Genomic DNA, 20,022 nt, shown 5'->3' on the forward strand with positions numbered 1-20,022 from the left:
TTGGATGGGTGATTGGGTAGGTGGGTAGTTCGGTGCGTGGGTGGGTTAGAGGTTGAGTAGGTGGCAGGATGAGTGGGTGGGTGAGTAGATAAGTGGCTGGTGAGCAGGTGGGTGGGTGAGTGTATGAGTTATAGATTAAGTGGGTGGATGGGTCAGTGTGTGATTTGGGGCATGAATAGGTGAGTGGGTGGGTTAGTGGAGTGTTGAGTGAGTGGGTCGTTGAGTTAGTGAGTGGGGGGTATGCAGGTGGGTTCGTAGGTAAGTGGTTAAGTGAGTGGCTGGGTGTGTTGATGAGTGAGTGGGTTTCGCGATTGAGTGGGTGCCAGGGTGATTGGGTTCATGAGTGCTTGGCTGGGTGTTTGAGTGGGTGGGTGGGAGGCTGAGTCAGAGTGGAGCGCCAGGGTAGCGGAATGTTAACTCCCTCGCCATTTGTATAGGACATCGTGGATTCCATCTCGATCGTGACGCCTGTATATTTGGAGTTTGCATGTTCTCCCTGTGGTTGCATGGATTTTTCTCTGGGACCTCCGAGTTTTTCATGCATATTTAGAAATATACATTTAGAGGCTTTGGCTGCTATAAATGTCCACGTGATAAGCCACTTCTTTGAGCTATCATTTGTTTGCCACGTCGTTTCCGACAAGGATCTGTATAGCTCAGTGGGCCTTACCTGGTGAATTTAAAATAATTCAATTGTAGTTGAACTATTTTAAGTGAATAGGTGGATGAGTGGGTCGGTGGGTTGGTGAGTGGCTGGTTTAGTAAGTGAGAGGTTGGATGAGTGGGTGGGTGGTTGAGTTGTTGGTTTAGAGATTCAGTACGTGGCAGGGTGAGTGAGTGGGTGGTTGAGTTGTTGGTTTAGAGATTCAGTACGTGGCAGGGTGAGTGAGTGGGTGGGTGGCTTTACGAGTGGGTGGATAAGTCATAGAATGGGGCGCCATGGTGGCTAGAAGATGTTAACCACCTCGCCTGGTATATTGGACTTCGTAGGTTCGATCCCGACCTTGACGCCTGCTGTATATTTGAAGTTTGCATGTTCTCCCCGTGGTCGTGCAGATCTTTCTCCGGTTTCTCCAGTTTTTCCCTGCACATTTAGAAACATGAGTATTTTGAGCATTTGGCTGCTATAAATTTCAATGTGATAAGCCACTTCGTTAGGCTATCATTTGTGGCCAGGTCGGTTCTGAAAAATAGCTCTGGTAAAATAAAAAATGGTTTCATTTATAGTCTATATGTGATTGACTTCCCAGGAAGTAACACTCATTGTATAAACCCCAGAAGAATATTGTTTTGAGTCACCTAAACCAGAATGTGAACTGATATATTCGTATTTTCAAGCGAGGTTCTCGGCCACAGACCACCTGGACAAATATGATGTAGTTTAGTTTGCATATGAATTATTACTTGGGGTTTGTTGATATGATAAAGTTAATGTTTTCTTTGACAGGTCTATTGTGTTGTACACTCTGACAGGGGCTCAGGCTTGTTGGGGCAGCATCTGGCTGAAATGCACCTTCACAACAGGAAGATTGGAGAGAGGCTTCACAAGGAAGAGAAAACTATCGGTATTGAATCATGAAAATGTAAAACATGTGGAAAACTAGGCCCACCGATCCAACCCTAGCATCATGTCAACTATGTATTATGTTGACATTCCTTCGCACTGAGAGTAGGCATGCTAATCGGATCTAATGAATATGTGTAAACAGGCGATTTGTGTGTAAACAAACACACATTTCATACCGCTGTTTATTAATCGTAAAAATCAAGCGATTGAGCTAGTGAATGAGATAGACACATGCTGTCATTATTTCATACATGAACACAACTAGCCAGCCAGCGGTCATGCTTTTCCACACCTAATCACATTCATCTCTTTGTTTTAGCCATCTTTGTGATGAAGGGAACTGTATTGTTCATGTGTGTGCAATGTACTTTTCAGAATATGAATTATGTTGGGTAATATATGAATTATGGCTATTAAAAGTATCTGTATTTAAGTCCATCAGGGCAAACTCTTCTGCAAAGGAGACTTAGAGCATTCAACATTGCGTCCCTTTATATTTTTGCTAATCGCAATATTTTTCGATTTAAAGCTTTCGTGACTGCAGGGATTCATATTCTTGGTTCTTTCGGTAAAGTCACGTGGAGGGGAAATAATAAAATAATGCAAATAAAACATATAATAAAATTTTCACGAAGTTTCGACCACAACGCAAGCAGACGTCCTCAGATGAAGAAACAGAGCTGTCGGAAAGACAGCGTCTTAATGAACACTGGGCAGTGAACGCTGGGCAGTGTTTATTAAGACGCTGTCTTTCCGACAGCTCTGTTTCTTCACCTGAGGACGGCTGCTTGCGTTGTGGCCGAAATGTCGTGAGAATTTTATTATATTATGTTTTATTTGTATTATTTCCCTTCTACGTGACTTTGCCGAAAGAACCAAGAATATTATCGCAATATGTTCAGGAGATAAATGTCAAGGTCTGCTAGCCAAAAGAAGGCTTTAGGAGAGAGGTCATGCAGTTTTGCTATTCATTCATTAAAGGGCAATAGAGTAAATGCTAAAATAAATGTTTTCAGCTATTTTTTTTATATACGCTAGATTTACAAGTCTATAATGTACAGAAAATACCATGGTTGGCCAGACCATCACTCGGCATCTGCATGTGGCTCCTGGGCAGTTCAAGTGTGGCTCTGCAGAGGCGCTGCTAATTTGTAACTCTTCAATTTAACTTTATATGAAGTGAGAACAATCTGGTATCGGAGGCAGGCCATGAGTACTCCCAGGGCACTGAGATTTCTAAACTCAAAATTACACAGCCAGTCGACACGAGTCAACTTCTGTATGGCTAATCTTTATCTCTTGTGGCTCCCGCGGCCACCTGAAGATTATGGTATGCTGCTGGTAGGGTCAGGAAAGTTGGTCACCCTTGGTATATATCTGTATATGCGTTGATGATTTTGTGCAATGTTCAGCTGCTCCGTCACGACAGGGGTCCCAGTCAGTTTGAGACTGCTAAATTAAGGTTCTTATGTGCTTTACAGATTTTGATAAAAATTTCAGTCTTGAATTTCTCTCAACAGGTATGGACCCTGGGCAGGAGGATGTAGAGTATGTGGGTTTCATACGGCTATATGCTGTGGTTACATCCCACATGTGATCTCCGCTTTAAAGTCATGAAACTGGTTGTAGCCCATTTAAATTTTAATATACCCGTTTAACACGTAGGCTTTCGCGGCCAATATCATCCATAATATCGTTTTTTTGGGGTTAGATCGTTGAAATATAAATTTGTCGTTAAACCCGCCACCACCGACACAGCCAATTCGTAAGGTTTGTCACATAAACAGAACATTCCAATTCGTGAAGGGCTCACAAGTGACGTCATCACATCTATCCCTCCAAGGAATGAAACAGGAGGATTTCTCTACGAATTTGGCTGTCCACCTAATGATGATAGTTGTAATTACTGGCGAAACGTCATACTCAGATTGTAAATGTTGTGGATTTTCTCTCCAACACTTCGGTTTGCTGTACAAGTAGCGGATTGGCATGTTCCGTTTACGTGACAACCTTACTAATTGGCTGTTAGGTGGTGGTGGGTTTAACGGCTCATTTATTTTTATGCGATCTAACCCAGAAAAACTATATTGTAGATTTAATATACCCTTTTGTTGAAGGACAGCCTGGGTGACCAAAGTTTTATAGGAACGGCAATAATGTTAACTTGATTAAATTAGTTTTATCATGAAGCGGTAAAATCAGCTGTTGTTCAGATGTCAGTCTAATTAGTATTACATCGTAGAAATATGAGAGTCCTTTGTTTAATAGTCTATTAACCACTGATGATGGTAACATTGGTTTAAGGTTACATTTTAAGAAGAACTAGATTGGCGTACATTTTATCTTGCATAAGTACACACATTTATGAAATAATATATTTGATTAAAAAATGCATATATTTTCTTCCATTGCACACAGTTGTACCATTGATAACAGGGCACACAGTTACAACTGACATCACCAGATGTCACTGAAGTTCCCTCAGAGATCGATCTTTCATAACCAGTGTTCACATAATCAGTTATGTTTTCGCTAATTACCAATTACACTCAGCCGGGTTTGACAGACTTGTATGAATGTATGTTGAACTTCCTTTCCACCGTACATAGCCAACCGTGCTAAACGGAGGTGCGGGAATTAAGCGCAGAACCTATCGTTAGGATCAATGCTGTTGTAATTTTTTATGAGGATATCAATTGGTGGCTGAAATGAGATGTTCAAAGACTACAGCATGATAATCGGTACATAACATGAGTGTCGAATTATGTCTTAAGAATTACCCAGCCATTTGTACGTAAAATTCAACGTTTCTGGGTGACATCTTAAGTCCGTGTTCTTCATTGCAAGGCCCGCGGGCCGGTGGCAGTCCCTGGTGTCCTTTTTACTGCGACCCCTGACGTGCAGTCCCCGACAATACACACAAGTGAAAACACCCCATCATGCTGTCAAACCCCCCAATGGTTTCAAATGTGAGATGGCTCTTTCACTGATAATGTCTTATTCGCGAAAGTGGCCCCCCTCCGAAAATGAGTGAATATCACTGTTTTAGGTCAAGGATTGGCCAAATAAAGTAGGTATTATTTGCTTATGTTTTCAAATGTCCGTAATAAAACCATATTAATGCCACCAGCTGAATGAGTGGCAGGAGGACTGGGTGACGTTCTTCTCACGGCAGCGACTGCAGCTTCAGCTGGACATGATAGAGAAGGACTACGGTGAACGGGAAACCCGCGAGCTCTGGTCTCGGCTTCAGGTTCGTAAGCTGTTTCACTCTCGCCCTTAACCCTTTCCTGTTCCGAGACGACTGCTCATTTCAGGATGGGTCTCGTTCACCACCGAATCTCGGAACGCGCAAGCGGTTCAGCGGTAATTTTATTTAGAGAGGCATAGCGCCGTTGTTTTTAAAGACATTGTACTCGCCGCAGAGCACCGTAGCGACAGGACAGCACTCTATTATAGCTGGTACCAAACTGTGCTACACACCTTCCCGCACGGCCTTGTGGGATCCACGGTACCGATAAAGTTATTTAATATTTACTTCCTATTACGTTCCGATGACGTACACGAGATTCAGCGGTGAACGGGATGCACCCCGCAACTTGCAGTCATCTCGGAGCATTAAAGAGTTAATACATGCAGCAGTGTAGCTCATCATGTGCACAGCCATATGGGAAACCCATTTGATCGCAGTGGGTTTTCGAGGTGACTTTAAAGGTAAAGTGGTGTTTCACACGCAGGCTTTCGCGACCAATATTATTCATGATAAAGTTTTTTTTGGCTTAGATCGCGTAAGTGTAAATGCGTCGTACACCCACATCCACCCAACACAGCCCATTAGTAATGTTTCTGACATGAACAGAACGTGCCATTTATGTTAGTGCTCGGCACTCTGGTGTGTTAGAGAGGAAACGCAGAACATTTTCAAACGAGTACGACCTTTCGCTGGTGATTACAACCAGCATCATCAAGCAATTGCCAGAAGCGTTCTGACTTCTGGCAATTGCCTAATGGAAATTGGAGGTGGGTGTACGATGCTTGTAAATTTATGCGATCTAACTCGAAAACAACGTTATCATGAATAAAGTGGTGTTGTTTTTTGCGTGGTGTGCAGCTTCGGTTGGGGGATTTTTTCCGGGACGTAGAGGTGGTTCCGGCACTGCTCCACGGTGACCTATGGACTGGGAACCGCTGCAGAGATTAATGAAGGGCCCGTCATCTTTGACCCAGCCTCCTTCTATGGGCACTCGGAGTACGAGCTTGCCATCGCTGGGTAAGAAAAAACTACAAACAACCAAAACAATAGCAGCAACTGCCGTTCACTGCCCTGTCTGTGGCATGCAAGGTTCATTCGTATAACCTCAGTGTGGCAAGGGCTGGCTCATTAAATAAATAACAGAGACCAGGTAGAGTTGTGGTTGAGATGTCTACATGCTGAGGTCTCCACCCTCTCTATTTGCTAACTTACAAAGACTCATCCTTCCTTGCTAAGGCTTTTTGGGCAAATCCTGTTAAAGCTGATACGGTGCACAAAACAATAGTGGAACGATAAAACTCTTACTTATCCACGGCACTTGAGGATGCTTGAATGTTCCAGAAACACAGTTTGTCGAACAAGGAACTCCTGGTTCAGAGACAAGTTGCCACTGATGTGCTTTACCAGAAATCCAAGCTGAAGATAATTCATTACACGTCAAATGGAATTCAAACCCTCAGAGCTGGGATATGCTTCAGTGATCAAAAACACATTTGACATGATGTTTACTGTGCAGCCATTGGTGACCAAGTTCAGACCACAGCATTCCTGCCCTCAATTCGCAGGAACGTTTGTTGATAGATGGCTCACTGAATTTTGAACGGAGGACCTCAATGGCATTGGCTCGGTGCTCTGACATTGAAATTAACCTCGAGCCTCTCAATTTCCTGCATTACGTTGAATTTGTGAAAATGTTGTTCATTGTTATGTTGTTCGTGCTGGAACAGCAGCATTGTAAGATTTTGAATGTTTGGTGTTGTTTGGGTACAGGATGTTCCAGGAGCTTTAGCTCCACGCTTCACTCATCCTACCACGCTCTCATCCCAAAGTCACAAGGCTTCGGCAAGAGCCAGAAGCTCTAGCAACTCTTCCACTACCTGAACCACTGGAATCACTTTGGGACAGGATACCGAGGGTCATCCATCTCCACCATGTGCAGTCTCCTCAAGTGAATGAACGGTGCAGGAAATCGTGGGCTATGGTGTATGACTATAAAAATTCTTATCGGCCATGATATACATGATATACATTGTTGAATAAAGGCCTTCCCTAAGCCACCACTAAATCTCACGAAACTAGTCAATTTAAATGCTGTGCAATGCCCTAGGCATTCCACGTGAGTGTGACCGGTGGTCCCTTTGTTCCGCATCCTGGCCGTGATCTCCACGCGAAAACTGGGTCAGTTAATGTCCGAATCAGAATCTTTAATTAGGCTGGACGAATCTGATGAGCTATGAAGCTCTTTTTTCACAGATGTCCAGTCGGGGCGAGTCAGAAAGTTACAACAACAAACAACAGTACAAACAGATGGGAGGGCAAAGTAAAGGAACGCGAAGCAAATTTTGACTTAACTTTCGTGACTGCAGGAATGTATATTCTTGGTTCTTTCGGTAAAGTCACGTAAATAGAAAACAAAAAACAATAAAATAAAGACCGCTTGTGTTGCGATTGAAACGTCCTAGGTTTTTTGCTTTTATTATTTTAAATGTATTTTTTATTTGTTATTTTTTTTTATTTATTTAATTTGAATTTTATTTCTTGTTTTCTATTTACGTGACTTTACCGAAACAACCAAGAATATGAACGCTAAGCAAGTCATGAAATAAAAATATATAAGAGTTCAAATTGCATTAGTGCATCAATTCCTGCCAAAATTTTTTTATCACCAAATGCCATTTTGGGCAAGGCAGCATAACAAAAACAATCCCAAATGTTTGGGTAGTACCAGTTACATTGTATGTGTTTGTTGTTGTTTTGCTATGGGAGTAAACCCTTGCAGAGAAAGGGACCAGAATTAGGAAAGTGAAACCAGGCACTCATTCAGAAGATGCCATGCACGGGCGTGACCACTGCACCACCCTGACGCCCAAACAAATGTAATTCAAATAATCTACAATACTGGCAAATAAACCCTATTAGTATCAACCGAATGTCTGGACAATCTGACCCCCTCTACACAAGTAACAGTTGAGAGTCAACGCTGTGATGTTGTGCGATTGGTGCAAGCGGGGTGAGGTCAAGGCCGGTGACTGCTTCCAGCGGTGTCAAGATGAGCATTTTGAAGAGGCTCGCGAAGGATGATACTTGGCAGTTGGGTGCAGTCTCCCTCCATTAACAACAGAGGGCAGAGGAGCGACGCTCACAACAATTGGCTGAGCACTGGGCGTATACAACGCATGAAGTCGGCAGCAAGTTTATCTCAGGGAGTTGACCCGCACACGACAACTGGGTCTGTCCCGTGTGTTCACGCTATAACGCGGCTGCCTTCATTTAGGGAACGCGCACCGCCATAAGGCGACTTGTGAGCGGTCGACGCCGAACTACTTTCTTGAGCTGCGCGGTTGAGCGAGACGAGACGGTAACGCGGCGGCGTCCCCTCAAGTTGTTTGTAACCCAATTCTGACTACGCTTGGACATTCATTACGGGGGAAATAGTTTTCGCTTAACGCGGCACTTTTCAGGAACGCATCTACTGCGTTAAACGAGGATTCGCCGTACAGGTGCTGTGCACACTGTACTCGGAATCAAAATCCGAAGCGCTATCAAGCTCTCACTCACAGGTGTCCAGTAAGAGGCGGTGGGGGGGTCACCAAGTGACACGCAGCTTGACCGTGGAGTAGACCGCGAGGACGCCAACGTCGCCTAGGCAACGCCACCCCCCCCCCCCCCCTCTGGCTCTGCCTGCCTCGCTCTGTGCACGTGAGGTGCCAACCACGTGATGCGGGCCACTGCGCGCGTTGCGTCACCGCTCACCGTGGGGGGCCCCTCCGCTACGTCCACATCGTACAGTCGCACATTCATTAATAGTCACACTCTTAATCATGTTTATGGTCATCGTCATTAAAGGTGAGTTTAATAATAATACCACTACACAATGTGTGCATTAATATATACGGCATGAATAAAACGCACCTGTAAATATCCTAAGTAAGTTTGACCTGACATTATTGCACAACAATTGCCCAGCCACCGTGGGATGTTTATCCTCCAATGTGTATCTGGCTCTGACCTGACTTATATAAAAGTGCAGTTCTGCAATTGCTTGGTCACACGACCGCTGGTGAAAAGACCTTCATGAGAGCGAACTCTTTACGAGTATTTGGTCTAATTTTCCATTTAGCAATAGGTTTTACCCATTCTGGCAATACAACAGGTGTCAAGATGTTAAAACACCAAACAGAATCCTCATTCAAGGAATCCTGTCTGGATTAACCACGTACTTGTGGTGAACATGGAAACATGCTCTGATAATATATGCATTGTCTTTGAAACTGATTAGTCCACACCAGGAAGGTCCCATATTCTACTTTTCCACGTTGACCAGATGTGTTGGAAGAGCCGGCTGAAAGCCACACTTTGCTGGATCACACGTGACTTGCCGATCAGCTAACTGTGGTGTGCCCATTTAGCGACCTCTGGTCTGTGAGTTCAGTTTACTAACCATTAACAGCATGGCAGCTTTCTAAGTGGCTTGTGTGACAATTAACCCATGTCATTATCTCTTGCACAGCCTGAAATAAGTTTTGGCGTCAGGGATGGAAATTATGACTCACCCACCTGCACCTGCCTTGTGCTCCCAGACACCTAAGGACCTTATTACCGCTGTGAGAAATTGACGGGCGTAGACTGCTGCATGGCGATGATGTATTCACGTCGTTCCTGCTGTTTTCCTCTTTTGCTAGGTGATGCAATTGGTGTGCCAACACCTCCAGATGCAGTTCCTGAAGGACGTGGGCATTCGGGACATGTTCGTTTTGCCTGTGATGAATGAGTTTGTCCAAACACACAGGGAAGTCAGCCTGTTCATCGAGGTGCGTTTCCCATGTTTATTTCACTCGATTGATCGTCTGTTTGCAAGGTCATGCTCTGCCCAGAGGTCACCCACTGAGATTTTTTTTACCGTAACATTACCGTCACTTGGGTTTGGTGATTGATTCAACGGGCAAAAATATTTATAAGAAGCGTAAACATGGCAACGTGATCATTGTCAGACCACGGAGGACCTTCAGAATGCCGAGTATGATCTTTAAATTGATCCTGGACTCAGTCAGGGGATATTTGAACAATTTGAATATTGGGGCGATATCGTCTTGCTACGGGTCTGAGTGAGAAGTCTCCCAGCGGTTTTTTGAGTCCATAATCGGGATATTTGGGTTAGAGCACGTAAACATGCACTCAATAATACACTAAATATGCACTATTTATTTATATATACAGTGAGGGAAAAAAGTATTTGATCCCCTGCTGATTTTGTACGTTTGCCCACTGGTAAAGAAATTATCAGTCTATAATTTTAATGGTAGGTTTATTTGAACAGTGAGAGACAGAATAACAACAACAAAATCCAGAAAAAACGCATGTCAAAAATGTTATATATTTGACCCCCTCTCAATCAGAAAGAAATTAGGTTAGCTTTACATTTGACTGACAGTGAATCAGCAGAAGAAGCAGTCATGTTGTCTATGTGATTCCAATCAGAAGGTGACATTTTTTGTGTTAACATTAAATTAGCTTGTAGGAGAGTCCTGTCTAAAGTATCGAGTTCAAATTGGTGTAGCCTTATCCTCTCTGAGATTTAAGATAGGCTGGCCTTAAACAGAATCTGTTTAGAATTTGGAGAAGATACAGCAGAAATGAGTGTGAAAGCGATGGGTATTACCTTGTGATCGCGGCATCTTTTGAGGAAGGTCAGAGTCTCGATGAGCTGTGACTTCTTGTCCCGTTGTCTGTTTAAAGCTCTAACAGATAGGTGAAAGCCCTCCCCGTAGAGGTTATCAATTCTAGATTTAAAGCTTTCGTGACTGCAAGGATCCATACTCTTTGGTTCTATTCAGTAAAGTCACGTAGGTAAATAATAAAACAACAAAAATCACGACGTTTCAGCCACAACACAAGCGGCCTTCATCAGGTGAAGGAACCAGGCTGTCTCGAGGACAGCGCTGGAGTGAAACACAGCCACGCTCAGACCGCGACCGTTAAGCTGTGTGCGAGGAAACAAGGTGCCTTGACAAAGGAATTAGCATAAAAATTAGCATTTGATTGGCCGACTTAGCATGATGAACGGTGTAGAGGTGGTGTACATGCGGGTGCACATGCCGGTTGGTGCGGATTGAAATCACATAGACAACATGACTGCTTCTGCTGATTCACTGTCAGTCAAATGTAAAGCTAACCTGATTTCTAAATTCAACCAGCTATTAAAGAAGAACCCAGTTCCACATATAACAAAACTCGACGTCAACAAAATCGTCATTAATCAGAGTAGCACGCCGATTTCGGACAATCTGAAAACAGTACTGGCTAGGGGACTGAATTTTGCTGTCACCCCAAAACACATACCAGTAGATGATATCATCTCTCAGGTCGATGTAGCCCTCAAAGGCGTGGGACACATCCAAGCAGATGTTGTGAGAGCTGAAATAGCCCCTATTCTTAAGAATGCTAAGAAACCCATTAGTAACATCAGCAAAAATGAATGCTCTGAACTCGCGAATTAAAAAAAAACAGAAGTGATATAGTCATCCTCTCAGCCGATAAAGGCAACGCTACTGTAATTATGGATAAAGATTCATACAACAACAAAATCCAGAATCTGCTCAACGATGGAAGTTACTCAAAAATTAAAAATTACCCTACCAATAGCCTAGCGATGAAAACCAACAAGATCATCACAAGTTCGACCTCCCTAATCGACCCAACTAAACGTCCCTCCCTAAAACCTTCTGCTGCAAGACTCCCTAGATTCTATGGTCTTCCCAAGATCCATAAAGAAGGCTCCTACTACGACCCATCGTATCCACGATCAACTCCCCTACCTATAGACTAGCCCGTTTTCTGTCATATTCCTTGCTGCCTTTCACTGACAAGACCACCTCAGCAGTACTTAACTCAGCCCAATTGGTCTCTATGGTCAAAGACGTTGTACTGTCCCCTGACGATATCCTTGTCAGCTTCGATGTGGTCTCTTTGTTCACCAAGGTCCCAGTACCTGATACCATTGAAATAATTGAAAATTTGGTCCAACATGGACTAGACGCCGATACACCTGCACTGGTTAGGCACTGCCTCAACAATACCTACTTTACTTGGAATGGCTCCTTCTACAAACAAAATGAGGGTACCCCCATGGGTTCCCCCTTGTCACCAGTGATAGCCAATATTTTCATGGAGAAATTTGAATCAGACACCATCCAGACTTCCACCCTCAGACCTTCCCAGGGGAAGAGATATGTGGATGACACTTTCGTCATTTGGCCACAAAGCCTCCCAGCTTTGAACCTTTTCCTACACCCCATCAATTCCAGACATCCCGCCATCAAATTCACCATGGAAGTGGAGAAAGATGGCAAGCTACCATTCTTCGATGTTCTGTTTGAGAGGAGACCTGATGGCTCATTGGGGCATTCTGTCTACAGGAAACCCACCCACACAGATTCCTACTTGAAACCTGATTCCCACCACCACCCAGCCCAAAAGAATTATCTCATCAAAACTTTATACCATTGGGTTCATTGCATTTCGGACCAACACAACCTGACCAGTGAATTAAAACATGTACACCTGGCCCTCAAAAGGAATGGTTACTCTGACCGTACCATCCGCCAAGCTGTCTCTCCCTCCATACAGAAACAACCACTTGATACTCCGGTCAAAACCATCACACTTCCATATATAGCAGGCGTTACTAAAAAGATTTCCAAAATTCTAAACAAACACAAGATCCAGGTCCGGCTCAATACAGTACACAAAATTCGTGATCTGATCCCATCCGTGAAGGATGTCATTCCTGATTTACAGTACCCCGGGGTTTACAAATTGAGTTGTACCTGCGGTGATTGCTACATCGGTGAGACAAAGCGACATGTCTCTGACCGAATTCGCGAGCACAAATCAGATTTGAAACACGGCAAAACGAATTCTTCTGCCGTGGCTGATCACTGTTACAACGCTGTAGGGGATCACGATATAATTTTCTCCGATACCAAGGTTCTTTGCAAACCCACGGGCTTTTATCAGAGATTTGTTCATGAAGCAATTCAGATCTACAAACACAGACACAATTTCAACCGAGAGGATGGTTTCAAATTAAGCAACCATTGGAAAGATGTTCTAAATCGAACTAAACATTAAACTAATTTCAATGGTACAGTATATTTTTTCAAGTAGTGGTACCCCAAACTTTCGCAGCTCTTATAAATTCCCCCTTTTCACACCATCAATAGGTAAACTCCCCCTCCCCCCTTCCCCCCCCCCCCCCCGCGCCAAACTGCAAGTCCACCGGCACGTACACCACCTCTTTCCTAAAATCCGCCAATCAAATGCTAATTTTTATGCTAATTTCTTTATCAGAACACTTTGTTTGCTCGCACACAGGTCCGATGTCTGAGCGTGGTTGTGTTTCGCTAAATTCTCCTGTTTGATGAGTACTAGGTGCCTCGGTGAATGTATATGCTCTAACTTTAACATAGCTATTTCTGTGACCAGTTACAAGCTAATCACTCAGCTATTTCAATGCTAAATTCGATGCTAATTCCTTTGTCAAGGGCTCCCTCTGCAGATGTGTATACTTTAACTTAGCTATTTCAATGAGCCATTTCAATGCTAAATTATATGCTATTTCCTTTGTCAAGGCGCTTGGTCTTTTTCTTCTCACACAGCTTACAGGTCGTGCTCTAAGCGTGGCTTCTTCCACTCCAGCGCTGTCCTCCAGACAGTCTCGTCTCTTCACCTGATGAAGGCCGCTTGTGTTGTGGCTGAAACGTTGTGATTTTTTGTTATTTTATTTTCACCTACGTGACTTTACCCAATAGAACCAAAGAGTATGGATCCTAGCAGTCACTAAAGCTTTAAATCTAGAATTATGAGGCTCGTTTACCCAGGAAAGCCTCACTGCAGGCGCGACACGTCCATGTAGGCTATCTAGGCGGTCGTCTAGGGCGTAAAGTTAAGTGGGGTGCCAAATTCGAGGAAAAAAAACCTGTAATTAATTTCTCAACATTTCTGACAATTGATTAATTGGACAGACGGACGGACAAACCGATTAATTATACCTCTTTAAATAAATAATTAATATTGGACGGAAAATAGGGGCAAAATGTTTCCCAGTTTACCAAAAAACTCAGCCTCGATCTGCCCCTGGGGTTTGGGGGGCGCCGATTGCTGGCAGCAGCGGGTCCAGGGCCGCCGCTGCCTCACTGAGTGAGCCTCGTGGCTCTTTTTCAGGAGGGTCCTGCCAGTTTTCACAGTAGGGGGTGGCTATGTATAATCCCAATTGAGTAATGTGTACTTTATATCAGAATACATTACAGTACACTATACCATTTTGCGTGAAAACTCGGACCCATTATCTTGAAGTTATCGGGGGTGGGGCGTCTTTGCTTATTAGCATCTTTAGTATCTTGCGATTCACCAACGATGGTTGGGGCAAGCCTGACTGCTGATGAGACACTGAATGTCGAAGCGAGCCCATAGCTTGCTTTGTATTGAACTAATACTGCTGACATTATGCACTCCAAGTTTTTGGCTCTTATGAAACATTTTTTTTATTTTCCATCTACGTGACTTTACCGAAAGAACCAAATAATATGAATTCCTGCAGTCAAATAAAGTTTGAAGTCACTGATGCAAGTGTTTGATGATGTACGTATGTGCTCAGAATCATTAGCCATACTTGACTGTTATAGAGCACAAAACTGTCATTACCCGCTAGATGGCAGTCAAATTATGCGGATGTAATTCCGGCTATGCACGACAGACAGATAGACAAATAATCCCTGGTGGGCAGTGTGGAATCTCTTATGGGTTCTTTCGGTAAAGTCACGTAGAATGGAGATAAAATAATACAAATAATAGCAGAATAAAATTCTCACGACGTTTCAGCCACAACACAAGTAGCCTTCCTCAGGTGAAGAAACAGGACTGTCCGGAAGACAGCGCTTGAGTGAACCCTGCCAAGCTTGGAAGCGTCTTTTAAGCTGTGTGGGAGGAACAGAGCGTCTTGACAAAGGAGTTTACATATGAATTAGCATGTAACTGGGGGATTAGCATGATGTTGGTGTGATGGATGAGCACCACGGAGAGCGACGAGTTTTGTTCAGACGGACGAGTTCATCTATGTACGGAACGGAGGAAGGGGGGAGAGGAGTTTACATATCAACAGTAAATTAGCATGTAACTGGGGGATTAGCATGATGTTAGTATGAGGGATTAACACCACGGAGAGCGACGAGCTTGGTTCAGACGGACGAGTCTATCTATGTTCGGAACGGAGGAGGGGGGGGGAAGAGGGGGAAACAGCCACGGTGCGCTGCTCTGTCCTGTGTTGCGTTATAACTATGCTACAAACTAGACTACTATACATTACAATATTATACCTTCCAATCTAAACTACATTGTATGATATCGTATACATAGACAAACCCCACCCTTGAATTATACAATGCGTTACTATACACTACCCTATACTTTAGACTATAAAATATTAGACTTGTAGTATTACACTATGTATTATTCTACTAACCCTACTGTATACCACACTGCTGTATATTCACTATACAATTACGGTACTATATATTGCCTTATCAATTATATTTAACATTACACTGTTATACTATTTATTATTATACAAAATGCTATAAACTAAACTATTGACCGTCGTGTGAAAGGTACTAAGAGGCAATGCCAGCAAATGGATTGCAGTCTGAAAGTCACCGTAAAATACAATCAATCAAAAACCGAAATGGTTTATAACGTCTTTCCAATGGTTACTAAGCCGGAATCCATCTTCTCGGTTGAAATTGTCTCTGTGTTTGTATATGTGGATAGCCTCATGAACGGATCTCTCATGGTAGCCAGGTGGCTTGCAGAGAACCTCCGTCTTGGAGAAGTCAATGTCATGTGAGCCCACTGAATAATAAAAGTGATCTGCCACGGCTGAGGTGTTCGTCCTACCGTGTTTCAAGTCTGCTTTATGTTGACGGATGCGGTCTGAGATATGTCGTTTGGTTTCTCCAATGTAGCTGCTTCCACAGAGGCAACTTAGTTTGTAGACGCCCGGGTACTGTATGTCTGGAACACATCTTTTACAGACGGAACCAGATCACGGATTTTATGTACTGTGTTGAATCGGACCTGGATCTTGTGTTTATTCAGGATTTTGGAGATATTTTTTGTGACCCCCGCAATGTAGGGTAAGGTGATGGTTTTGAATGGCTCGTCAAGAGGATCCTACTTCATGGTTGGAGTGATGGTTTTGCGGATTGTGTAGTCGGAGTAACCATTAGCCTTGAGAGCTTGGTGTACGTGCTTGAGTTCACTGGCAATGTGTTCCTGGTCGGAAATGCATTGGGCTCTATGGTATAGAGTCTTGATGAGGGAATTCTTCTGGGATGGATGGTGGTGGGAATCCGGTTTTAAGTGAGCATCCATATGGGTAGCTTTCCTGTAGACAGAGTGGCTCATTGAACCATCAGGTCTCCTTTTAATTAGGACATCTAAAAAGGGTAGCTTGCCATCTTTTTCGTGTGTGGAACCTGTTGTTCCTACCTGTATAATCCCCAGTCATAACCCCCACCATTAAGCCCAAATGCAGATACTTACCCCACACTGCAACCCCTAATCCAGATGTGCATGTACATAAACAGCCCAGAATTTATCAATCCACTGCTGGATGAGGGCCTCCCAAAGTCTTGCGGGTCGTGAGGTATATATGACCATACTTCACCACGCTGGTCAGTAGTGCGTTGGTGCAGATGGAGGGGGGGGGGGACTGCAGAACAACAATGGATTTTTCTGCACTGTCCTTTCCTGCTCACGCTGGCTACGGCACCGTCTTTGTGCGTGCTGGCAATTAATCAGTCATACATCCAGGCTACAGTATATCCACGCTCAACTCTGCCGAGCTTCTAAGGCCTAGCGAAATCGAGCACATACCGGGTGATTTAGATATAGGTCATCCAATCTATTCGCCTAAGATACATCTCTCATCATAACCCCTATTCCACAACCAGCCATTGGAGTTCCGCCACCGCCACTTAGTGGCGAACGGCGGTTGTTGTTGATGTACGTCACTTATCTTGTCTGAAGCACTCCGATAAGCCTGGGCGAAAAGGGCACTCTATTAATAAGAATAATTGTTATTATGAATATAAATATCACTACACTTACTTTGAGGATGGGACGCATCGCATCTGTAATACACACTTTAATATGACATTACTCAGACCAATCTGATTAATCTTTCTGTTATTTCTTCCCCCAAACATATTTAACTATCATGAGATTAATAATCCATTCAGAACGCTCACAGAGCAGAATAACGTCATCACCATCGCCTCGTGTTACAAAATATCCCTCGGAAGGAGATACCACGACTGTATCTGATGTCATTGGAAAGATTTGATAAACCATTTCAGGTCTTAATTGATTGTTCACGCTTACAGTGGCTTTCAGACAGCATACATTAATTTTTCGTCTCCCCCCTCCTCTTTTCAGAACATAGATGGACTAGTCCTAAATAAACTGCCAAATCGCTGCGCGTGGCGCTGACGTTTTTTGTTATAAATAAATAAATACACCGTTTAAAAATACATTTATGCAAACCGACACACCTGATGACGACCGTTTGTGTTATGGTCGAAACGTCGTGAGAATTTTTATTGTTTTATATATATTTTATTGTTTCCCTTCAACGTGACTTTACCGAAAGAGCTAAGAATATGTATCTGATATATCAAGTAGCCATTTTATCCACACCATAAATAGGTTGACACAACAGTTGCTTCATTTGTCTAAATGTTTTTTTGTTTACACATCCCATCAGACACGTGACCTTCTGCGACTGCACAACCCACAGCATTGTAAGTTCAACACAAGCAGCCTCTGGAGCGTTTTCGACATGCAGTGTCTCATCAGCAGAGCCAACATCGCTTGAAGCAATGGTGGTAAACTGCCAAATGTGTAGAGGCGAGGACCCTCTCTGTTCGATATGGGTACTAATTGAACGCATAATTGTATACAGTAATACATATAACACAATAATTATGTTTTTATTGTGGAGATTACAAGTCAAAACATTAAGAAGCTTCGTTTCATATATCTGTCCCTCTGCATAACAATGTAAACGTTTAGTTTTACACATCGCTTAAGTATCACGACCATCTAGGAATTTAATAATTGCAGCAACTTTGGTTCAATACAAGCAAACTCAGGACCGGTTTTGGCAATGTCTCAATCAGCACACGAGGAGGCAGCATCTTCACACGCACCCTGCTGGAGAATTTTTTTTTGTCATGTAACAGTCAAAAATTATATTTATAATGCTCAGAGATGGGATTTAACCGTACCAAGTGTAAAACATGAACGTAACACAATGAGGCTTAGTTTGTATCCTTTTTTCGAGCGGGATGAGATCATCCTGCTCACTGCCCTGATTCACACTCATGATCGCAGCAGTACTGGCTGAGTTCTCGGGACCCATCAACTATTTTCAACCTATAAACGATGTTTGATTTTACCAGGTAAGGCCCACTGAGCTATGTAGCTCTTTTTCAGAAGTGACCTGGTCCCAAACAATAATTCGACAAAGTGGCTTATCACGTGGAAATTTTGAGCGGCTAAATACTCTAAACGCGCGCTTGTAAATGTGGAGAGAGAAAAAAAAACGGAGGAATTGGAGAAAAGTCCATGCAACCACGGGGAGAGAGACACTAAAATTCCAAAAAAATACATGCATCAGGGTCGGGGTCAAACCCACGACCTCCTGCATTACCAGGCGAGGAAGTTAACATCTCACCACTGTGGACCTCTGAACCACTCGGTCACCTCTCCAGTCTGATAGTGTGAATCTAAATAAATTGTGGTGATAAATGGAGACATTGTGTCTGCTTGTCTCTGTCGTAATTTTCTTAATTCATGAATTCACACTGACAACAACGAGAAAGGACGCACGGTGATGCTGTCAGCGACGTAGATGTGTCTTGATGCGACGCAAATCAATCAAGCGGCGGTGTTAATCATCACGTTACCACGTATTTGCCAAACGACGTAAAAAGGGGGAAGACATACATCGGGGTATTACTCTACGAGCATTATTGTCTTGACTATAAAGTTGCAGTGATTGAAAAAAAAACTGTATTTAAGTAATCTCTATTCATACGGGAAGCAAATAAACAGAATAACAATCTATATAAATAAAAATGTAAATGTTCGTTTGTTCAAAATCTTAAATCTCCGAAAGTTCTTCACCGATTGCTTTGAAATTTTGACACAACGTTGCATTCGAATACACGCATGTTTTTATATACATACTATGTTGTTATATACCTACTATTATATAGATGTCACACCTGTGACAGGTAAAAATATACTCATTGGCTTTTTCGGTAAAAATATGCTTTTTTTGAAAAACAGCGCCATCTGTTGGACGTAAAAGCAACACACGCTATACTCTGGTTCTATTGGGTAAAGTCACGTAGGTAAAAAATAAAGTAACAAAAATCACGACGTTTCGGCCACAACACAAGCGGCCTTCATCAGGTGAAGGGACGAGACTGTCTGGAGGCAGGGCTGGAGTGAAAAAAGCCACGCTCAGATCACGACCTTTAAGCTGTGTGAGAAGAAACAAAGCGCCTTGACAAAGGAATTAGCATATAATTTAGCATTGAAATGGCTGAGTGATTAGCTTGTGACTGGTCACAGAAATGGCTATGTTAAAGTTAAAGCATACATCTTCTTTGATTATTTCGGTAAAGTCACGTAAAATGAGAATAAAATAATAAATTGATAATATAAAATAACAAAATAATATTCTCACGACGTTACCAGGTAAAAATGTTTACCTGGTAAACATTTTTTTATTTAGTTATTCTTCAGGTGCTCCGGTTTCCTCCCACATTAATTGGCCCACACCACCTCAAACTGTAGAGGACCGCAGAGCTTGGGCAATCGTTGGCGCCGACTCGTCGCCTGGCTGCTGCCTTCCCGCTCATCTGTGGTTCCTCCTCGCGCCTCCGAGTCGTTGTCCTCTCTGCGAGAGCGAGCGAGTGATGTGCGGTAGCGGCGTGTTGCAAGTTGACATTGTTATTATTGACACACACACTAGAGGACGGATAAGGTGGCGTGACCTCACATGCATGACAACTGACCCATCGCCAGACACCGCTCACCATGCGGGCACTCACCACTCACCAGATATCATTCACCT

At 43.2% G+C, this 20,022-nt stretch overlaps 2 long non-coding RNA genes across 2 annotated transcripts; both read left to right on the plus strand.

Moving 5' to 3' along the window:
* Positions 1-1,347: 1,347 nt before the first annotated feature.
* On the plus strand, positions 1,348-7,745 carry LOC142905881 (uncharacterized). The gene is made up of 4 exons (XR_012929885.1): positions 1,348-1,565; positions 4,698-4,820; positions 5,679-5,837; positions 6,591-7,745. It is a non-coding gene; the product is annotated as an uncharacterized LOC142905881 (long non-coding RNA).
* An 810-nt stretch (positions 7,746-8,555) lies between these two features.
* On the plus strand, positions 8,556-18,690 carry LOC142905882 (uncharacterized). Its single transcript, XR_012929886.1, has 2 exons — positions 8,556-9,631; positions 17,641-18,690. It is a non-coding gene; the product is annotated as an uncharacterized LOC142905882 (long non-coding RNA).
* The last annotated feature ends 1,332 nt before the right edge of the window (positions 18,691-20,022 follow it).

This window comes from Petromyzon marinus, chromosome 59, assembly GCF_048934315.1.
Source record: "Petromyzon marinus isolate PM22_M1 ecotype Great Lakes invasive population chromosome 59, UKy_Petmar_22M1.pri1.0, whole genome shotgun sequence".
Lineage (NCBI taxonomy): Eukaryota > Metazoa > Chordata > Hyperoartia > Petromyzontiformes > Petromyzontidae > Petromyzon > Petromyzon marinus.